Genomic DNA, 9,741 nt, shown 5'->3' on the forward strand with positions numbered 1-9,741 from the left:
TGAAGGTTTTCACCAGCCTGTGGTTTGAAGACCTCAGTGAGTGAATTGTGTCTCCCTGCCCTCTGTGGGTAAGGATGCCAGCAAAGTCTCATCTGATTTTGGCATAAATTTGTGACACCCTAAGGTCTCTAAAGATGACCTTTATTAACATCTGGGATTACAAATATCTGTTCCCTTTATAGACTGATATCTAAAGGATGAAATAACCCAATACATAACTATATATATAGCATATAATAAGAATATTTTAGAGATAAGAATAATAAGAACAGACCTGTTCTTATGCAATGTAGACCATACCAATATATTCTTGCTCTTTTGGCAGTTGAAAAGAGTAATAGTCCACAGGAACTGAAATTAAAGAGCACTGATAGAAGTCCATGTTGTGTTTAGAAAAACAGACTATGAGACTGAAGAATATGCCTGCAAAAATGGTGCAGAATGTGAAATCTCAGTGTGTCAGGAATTCAGATACTGGAGTGATAAGCACAGCATAAAAATGGACCCAGAGCAGAACAAAGGGTAGCTTTGCACGAATCAGTGAATTCTCTTATTACACTTGCAAGCAAAACACATATTAAACTGCATTACAAAATTATCATTTGCAGTAAAAAGTGCCTGATGAGTTTGGCTGTTAGCTGTTCTAGATGCCCTACAACGTACCAATTTCCCTTATTTGTTGAAAATAAAGAAAACATCACCTTTGAAACTCCTGGCATTTTTATTTTGTATCCTGCCACATGGGTTACTTATTTATTCATTTTTACCCCCACCATAGAAGAAGCAACACATGACAGTAAGCTTCCTTGATAGGAGTTATATATTTTCTTTTTCTCTTCTTCTGCTGTAGAAGGATTTTTGTTGTTTTCCTTCCATGAAGGTTGTAGTTATAGCTTAGTCCTTTCATGCTGGTAGCTGGCACTTCTAATGTGTGTCCCCTGAATTTATGTGGATCTAAATGAACAACTGCACTGAAGCATCTCATAAGCTTCTATATTTTCATTTCAGATTTACTACTGGTAATTACATGCTGTGCGTATAACAGAGGATCTAAAATCAATTGTGCGCTTTACGTTTTACTGGGTACTTATTAATTTCAATATCCATCTCAATTTAATCGACATTCCACGCATAAGTAAATGTAGCTTTTTTTCTTTTTTTTTTTTCAGGATGCAGTGATAATCCATTAGTGACATTTATGAATACTTTTAAATGACTGGTGATGCCACGAACTGACAGAAATATGGAAATATGGGATGATTGATGAGGGACTCCATCCATGCCTTTGAGAGCTGACTTGTCACCTGAATTTGTTACTTCCACTTTTTTTTTGCATTAGGAGTCCAAGAACAACATGTTCTTGAAGTGCAAAAATGATGTTGCTTTTGGGGTGGGTAGTCCCCTCCTTTACATTTCCTTTACCATGGCTGAAGAGTTTTATTTGTGAGCATTGATGCTACACCAGGATGATGATTGTTGAAGATCCAGATAAGTCATGAGGAGGAAGTGTTTCACCACATGACCAGATGGTTCCTGTGGCAGTGGGTAAAGGACATTTTGGGGTGTCCACACACTGATCACCACATGAGTTTAGCTTGATTTGCAAAGTGTTCAAATCTTGGACAGAATAGAATAGAATAGAATAGAATAGAATAGAATAGAATAGAATAGAATAGAATAGAATAGAATAGAATAGAATAGAATAGAACATCCTGAGTTGGAAGGGACCCTCAAGGATCATCAAAGTCCAAGTCCTGGCCCTGCACAGGACCATCCCCAAGAATTCCACCATGTGTCTGAGAGCACTGTACAAATACTTCTTGAGCTCTCTCGGGCTTGGGACCACATCCACTTGCCTGGGAAGTCTGTTCCTGTGCCCAATCACCCTCTGGGTTAAGAACCTTTCCCTGATATCCAACCTAAACCTACCCTCAGTTCACTTCAGGCCATTCCCTCAGGTCCTGTCACTGGTCCCCACAGAGCAGAGATCAGTGCCTGCCCCTCCTCTTCCTTTCGTGAGGAGGCTGTAACTGCAACGAGGTCTCCCCTCAGTCTCCTCTTCTCCAGGCTGAACTAACCAAGTGTTCTCAGTCACTCCTTTCATGGCTTCCTCCTGGATCTACCTTTGAATCTGCTCACACTTTAATACAGTGCCAACATCAGCTGCCAGCAGGAGATAGGAACAACATTTCACTGCTGAGGTATGTGTCTGTTTGCTGTCTCTAGGGGGAAGGATGAATCCATTTGAGCATAGGTTTGGATTCATGTTTGATTAATGGTGAGGATGTAAAGTATTTGATTCTTTGAGTCACAGTTAAAAGAGAAGCATTACTGTGTTGTAGGAATTGTAAATAATGGATATCTGTGCACTCCAAGAACTCCTGAGAGAAGTTTGTATTCCTCCTTGGGTGTATTTTTTCATTGATTCATAGAATCACAGAATGGTTTGGGTGTGAAGGGACCATCAAGATCATCCAGTTCCAACACCCCTGCCATGGGTAGGGACACCTTCCACTAGACCGGGTTGCTCCAAACCTCATCCAGCCTGGCCTTGAACACTTCCAGGGATGGGGCAGCCACAGCTTCTCTGGGCAACGTGTTCCAGTGCCTCACCACCCTCACAGTAAAGAATTCCTTCCTAATATCCAGTCCAAATCTCTCATCTTTTAGTTTAAAACCATTCCCTTTTGTCCTGTCACTATCTGCACGTGCAAAAGGTCACTTGTATTTTTCCTAGGAACTCCTCAGCCGTGGCTAAGGACAGCTTTTGCTCTTCTGACAAGGTCTTCCCCAAGTCCCTCCTGTTGTGCACAGCTCAAGGCTGGCTCACCACTGAAACACTGGCAGTGTCCAGCCCTGTGGGACAGTTGTGTCTCAGTCCCTTCTCTTCAAGAGTGAAGATGTAGGAGGAGGGGATTTGGCTCATCTACTTTAACATGTGTACAGTTTGAAAATGCTTCTCAGACTGCCTTCCCCATCACTGGTGAGGGAAAGACTCTGGAAGGTACTATTTACCTGGTCCATTTTAAGCATGTACTCCTGATAAAAGGCTGAGCGGTGCTGTTGACACACCTGAAGTATGGGATGCCATGCAAAGGGACCTGGACAAGCTACAGAAGTGGGCTCATGGGTATCTCATGAGGTTTAACAAGACCAAGTGCAAGGTGCTGCACCTGGATCTGGGCAATCCCCTTTATCAGTCCAGGCTGGGGGAATGAACACATCGAGAGCAGCCCTGTGGAGAAGGACTGGGAGTGCAGGTGGATGAGAGGCTGGACATAAGCTGGCCACGTGTGTTTGCAGCCCAGAAACCACCAGTGTCCTGGGCTGCATCCAAAGCCTTGTGGATAGCAGGTAAGGGGGGATTCTGCCCCCCTGTTCCACTCTGGTGAGATCCAGCAGTGCTGCCTCCAGCTCCAGTCCCTGGCATGGGAAGGACACTGAGAGAGTCCAGAAGAAGCCACTGAGATGATTAGAGGGCTGGAGCACTTCTTCTGCAAGGAAGGCTGAGAGGATTGGGTTTGTTCAGCCTGGAGAAGAGAAGGGCTTCTGGGTGACTCAATTGTGACCTTCCAGCATCTGAAGGGAACCTAAAAGAAAGATGGAGAGGGACTATTTATTTACAAGGGCATGTTAATAAATAGTGACAGGTCAAGGGGCAATGGCTTCAAACTGAAAGACAGTAGGTTTACCTTAGATATTAAGAAGAAATTTTTTACTGAGGCTGGTGAGGCCCTGGCATGGGTTGCCCAGAGAAGCTGTGGATGCTCCATCCCTAGAAGGGTTCACAGCCGGGCTGGATGGGTCTTTGAGCAACCTTGGATAGTAGAAGGTGTCTTTGCCCATGGCAGGGGATTCAAACTACATGGTCTTTAAGGTCTCTTCCAAACCAAACTATTCCATGATTCTATGAAAAAGCATTTCCCACTGTGCTCCCCTGTTCTTTGTCTGGAAAGAGATCCTGTGCAGGTAAATCAGGTACAGATTTCTATATTTAGACAGATATATACTCATCTGAATGATGTAACCAAGGACATCCATAAGTCTGTAATAGAGTCAGAAACCGAAACCATTAGTGCTGGAGAGTCACAAACATCACTAATTTATGTTTTCTTCCCATGCCAGTAATTAGGAGATACATCAAATACATGAATGATACTTGTATTTCTAGTTAAGCTGCCACAGATGGCCTTAACTCTACCCTCTCTGCTCTCATTCAGGGTAAATGATATGATCTTTAACTTCTCTTTTCCAAAATTATCATTGCTCAGACTTTCACATGCTGTCACCAGGGGCAGAGGATGGAACTTGTGAATTTTGTGGTGGATGGAAACTAAAGCACTCGGATGCTGGAGTGGTTGTTCTCAGCCAATTATTTATAATTTAAGGCTCTTATCTCTTGGGTATTTGTATTTTCATTTTTCAGGCATTTGAACTTTGCTGCTTTAATTGCTATAGAAAATTTGCCACATGCATTCTGAGGTCTGGTCTCCCTAAAGGAAATGGAGAAATGGCTGGCAATCCAAGCAAGTTCAGCCGAGGAATTATAAACTCACATCTCAATTAGTCACTCATTAACACACTGTCCTTGCCTCTCAGTCATCAGAATTAACATAAATCATTAGTTTACATCAGCTGTGACCGTATTTCCCAACATATGTGGATTATCTGCTATTAGTTAGAGGGGAACTCAGCAATATGGAAAACAGTTTTGTATCTGATCAACAGAAAGTCAGTTTTTCCTGGGACATGTGGAAAAGGCAGCATTGCACACCAGACAGGCAACATTTCTACTGACAGCAGATAAAAGACTGAGAGAAACATTAAACTTGTGGGTCCCAACCCTTGTCTACATATTCCCCCTTCCCCTGCTCTGCCCCTCACCTTTTCCCAGTCAGAGTTTGAGGAACCTTCACTGAGGAGTCTGAGAGGTTCCTGACGTGGGAGAAAGGCACAGGGAACATTACATCCTAAAAATCATCACTGCCTGGGCCACGGGGACTGCACATGTGGTAACCTCAGACACTGAAGCAATTTGTGTGTTCAAAGTTCAGGAACCCAACTTGGAGCTAAATCTGGGCAACAGAGACAAGATGTTTTAGGCATTATGGTCCCTCAGAAAAAAGCTCAAATGTCTTTTTGAGAGGAAGATGAACCTTTGAAATCTAAAGGATGCCTTAGACAACTTCTCCTTAAAACTGCTTCCACATACCCTGTCTGTCTGTCTGTTTGCCTCAATCTCAATAGAGGGATCTCAGTGTTACTGTCCAAGAAACTATAATCAAGAATCTTTCACTCTAAACAAAGATGTTACAGCCTGGCCATTCACAGGCAGTCTCCAGACAGATTTCTTGAGCTTCTTGGAGCGTGAAAAATACCACTGTGACTTTGGGAGCTGGGACCCCATTTATTTACTGCCTGGCTCCCAAAGGTCAGACACTGCATGACTCTGCTCACTTCGTTAAAAAGTTTCTCTCCCTGACATTGTCCAGTGGGACTTGCCATAAGGTTGTCCAAAAGGCTCTCTCTGAGGCTTTCATTTTAACCTTAAATCAGACAGAGAGACAGAGGACTGTCCATGACCCACTTTGCTGACTGAAGAGAGCTGGAGATAACCTTTGCCTTGGAGGGAAGTGCAAATTGAACAGGAAAATTAGGGACAGTGGTTTAGAATTGATATTAGGAAGAAATTCTTCCCTTTGAGAGAGTGAGGCACTGGAACAGGTTGCCCAGAGAAGCTGTGGCTGTCACATCCCTAGAAGTGTCCAAAGCCAGGTTGGATGGGGCTTGGAGCAACCTGGTGTAGTGGGAGGTTTCCCTGCCCATGGCAGGGAGTTGGAACTGGTTGATGAACCCAAACCTTTCCGATATTCTATGATATAGCTCTACATACATATAGATCTATCTATGGATACAGATACATATATATATTGCTCTGCTACAGGCCTGAAAAGTGAATGACACTGGTTTAAAGTTGTCGCTGTTGAGACTTGGAGCTGTCACTGGTCAGCAAATGGTTTTCCACTCAGAAAGAGCAGAGTGACTTTTTATTTGAAAAATAGGGCATCAAAACAAGACCTTTCCCTGTGTTTAATGAGTTTTGTCTTCGTAAAGCAGATTTATATTTCAGTCCTTCTGATAGATCTGGAAGCCAACAGTATTGCCAGGTGTTGGACTCTATGATCCTTGTGGGTCCCTTCCATCTCTGGATGTTCTTTTCTCTGACTCCATGATCTTCTCTTTTGGAAGTCTGACAAGTGGAACATCATAAAATCCAGAGCAAAGATATACAGCCAATGGTCAGAAACCAGAATATATGACATGTGCTGCTCTCTGAGCTCTGGAGGCACAATGGATAAAAAACCAACCCAAGTCATTGAGGGAGGGACTTTGTCATGGCATGAGAGGTTGAACTGAGTGGTTTCTACTTTTCAAGCTTCTGCAGCTGTTCAACAGCATGTCACAATTGCCAGTGGAGACAAAAGCTACCAGGGGAATGTGGAAGTCCCAGAGTGGAAGTTACCCTGATACCATTTCTATTGGTGGACACCACACACTTGACCCTTTAGGACTTGCCACGATCTTTCTACTTCCCTCCTGGGTCAGCCCCAAACCTTGGCTGTCATCAGGGTCAGGTTTGTTTGTACTGCAGAGAAACTTTGATCTGTGCCTGCTGACTACTGTGAACAGCAGAGTTTGCAGAGAAACTAAGCCCAGCTGTGGTACCAGCCAGCCAAACCTCAAAGGAACGTGGCAGATGGTGATGAAAGATCTCAAGAGCAGGACAGTGGAGGGGAGGCTGTGGAAGCAGTGGCTCTGAGCAGGTCAGCACTGCAGAACTAACAAATCTTTGGGAATATGCTGACTTCCAGGACTGTGATTTTACAATGTCTTTTAGTTGCTCTCATCACTCTCACTTTGAGGAGACTAATGGGTTTGTCTTCATAAGCTTTCGGTGAAGGTTGTGGTGTTTGCCACTATCCCAACTCAGCAGGTGCAATAGGAGTGACATTTTTTGATGCAGAGGGTTAACTGAGATCACAAAACTCATTGAAGCCAAGCCCAGAGATAGAAGCTGACCTTTTTACATCCCTTTGAAATGGTTCCTTACAGCTGACCCCTGCAGAATGAGCTCTCAGCGCTGTAAGATTTTACATATTCAAGCCTTGCATTGAAATGTCCCTCAGAAAGGAAAATTGTCATAATAGCTAAAGAACCTTTCACATCAAGACATGCAGGGCTGAAGACATGGAGGTGGTGCAAACATCAGGTGCCAAGATTTTGTGCAAATATTGGTACGTATTTAATAAACATTCTGAAAAATATGTCCTCATTATGAACCTAAGATTCTAATTTAAGAGTTCAGGTGTACAAAATATTTATTTTTTGGACCAAACTGTAGGAATATTATTGACAAAACCCTTCCTGTTTTAAAGGGGGAGACTGATACAGTTATGAGCAGGATAAAATTACCTGGTGACAGATTCAGTGGGTAAAGAGAACGTTTCCATTTGGAATGATTCCTGTTTCTGTGCGTGCCTCCTTTATTTTTCAGTGTTTTGTAGGATAATTAAGTGGTACTTACCTATTAGCACCCCAGTTTCTCCATCCTTAAAACAGAAAAAATAAAGAACTCTCAGAGCCTTTTAAAAATGTTCTGTGAGAGGTAGATACTCATTGCTGGCTAATTTTTCATGTACCTTGTAGAATTTAGAAAGTCAGCTGAAATTCCAGAGAAAAAAAGCAGCTGCATGTGTGTCCTATACTAAAAATAAAAAAAAGGGTGGGAAATACTTCTTTAAAAAATATATATAGGTTGTTTTTTTTTTTTTTACTCAACTTGAAGTTGAGAAACAGACAAATCTTCTTTCTTCTGTTTTTCTTACTGCAGATGTTCTGTAAGAAGGAAATGGGTGGAGCTGATTCCCCAAACACACATTTATAACCAAAAGATTTACCTTGGTAAATCAATATAATTATTTGGTTACATAATTCAAATATAAGTCAATGGTAGGAAAGGTCTGTGATGGATGATCCAAGTTCTAGCTAAAATTTGTGGATATACATCCCAGTCTGTCCCTCTGTGGCAGCACCAGCTCCCTCACAGACTAAGATGTCAGGCATGAAATGGGTGTTTATAGTTTGGAGATGAAGAGCAGACAAAGCAAACCACCCATAAATGTGGAATGAATATGGAGCAGCCTGGTTACGCTCCAAACTGATTTTAAGGTTTCATCTGCTTTTCAATGAATTACCAAGTTAAGTCACTCTTGTAGCAATTGGGAATGACAAAGGGAGAGCACGTCATATCTGTCCAGAAAATCAAGGCCAGATTGCATTTTATGACCACAGATTTTTTTTTTTTTCCCCCTAATGGAAAATTAATGTTTTTCCATGGTTTTTAGGTGCTGATGGGACTCAGTTATCCCCCAGAGATGATGTGGGGTACAGGAGAGGTTCTGAATGCGATGGTTTCCTGCTGACACGCCGCTTGCCTCTTGCCACACAGTGACTTATGCGGGGATTTGCACTCATCAGTCCTGGTTCGTTTCACATCCATCTCTGGATGGAAAAGGGAGGGATCCCCCTGACAGGTTGATTTTGAATTGCTCCCACAGCCTGGGCTGACACCCAGTTTCTGAGGTGATTTATACAGTACCTCGGTGGCAGCTTGTTTATAATGCAGTGTAGTCTAAAATGACTTTGCCTGCATCTTAAAGTGAGCATTCATCCATCAACAGAGCCAGAGTCTCTGCTATGAGGCTTCTCTATCCTGGTCACACACATTTTTTAAACTATTGAATTAGAATTAGTTAGAATGCCAAGTTTTCAGCTGAAGAAGTTCATCGCAAAGGGCTCTTAATCCTTCTGGAATTGCATATCACCTGCTGGGGAAATCACTGGGATAATATTTTTTAAAGTGTTTTAGAGTATCGAGGTGCCTCATCTTTGTACTAATTTCTCAGATGTGTGAGAGATAGGGACATAGAGTGATAGTGAGGAGGGACCTGCCTCTCTGAAGTATTAAAACTTCTGCAAAGCCCAGTGAATGTTAAACATTTCAGTCTACTCAAATACAGATGTACTCATACATCTGTATGCATTTTTACAGAATTTTCTTCTTTCTTTCTTCTTTCATAATAACTGAATCAGTACATATGAGCATGAAAATTGGAAGGTTCTTTCAAAGTCAACTAATGGCAAACAAGGATTCCTCTTGCAAATAATGCATGAGCATTTTCAAACCAAGTAGTTTCTAGGAGGGCATTGTCACGACAGAACGCTGTCCCAGCCCTGAATAACTTAAAATTCAAAAAAAAATGAGCAAAGGAGATGGGTAAAAAAAAAAATAAAATTCTCACTGTGAGAGTGTACTTCTGGAGCAAGTCTAGAGGAGGACATGAAGATGATTAGAGGGATGGAGCACCTCTCCTTATGAGGAAAGACTGAGAGAACTGGGGTTGTTCAATCTGCAGAAGAGAAGGCTCTGAGGAGACCTTTCAGTACGTGAAGGACCTACAAGGAATTTTGTGAGGAACATTTTACAAGGGTGTGTAGTGATAGAACAAGAAGGAGCATCTTTAAACTGACAGAGGGCAGATTTGGAAGAGATATTAAGAAGAATTTCTTTCCTGTGAGAGGGGTGAGGCCCTGGCACAGGTTGCCCAGAGAAGCTGTGGTTGCCACATCCCTGGAAGTGTTCAAGGACAGGTTGGACAGGGCTTGAAGCAACCTGGTTTA

The sequence above is a fragment of the Empidonax traillii genome, unplaced genomic scaffold (genome assembly GCF_003031625.1).
Source record: "Empidonax traillii isolate 1590-97213 ecotype Southwest subspecies unplaced genomic scaffold, ASM303162v1 scaffold342:size1861417, whole genome shotgun sequence".
NCBI lineage: Eukaryota > Metazoa > Chordata > Aves > Passeriformes > Tyrannidae > Empidonax > Empidonax traillii.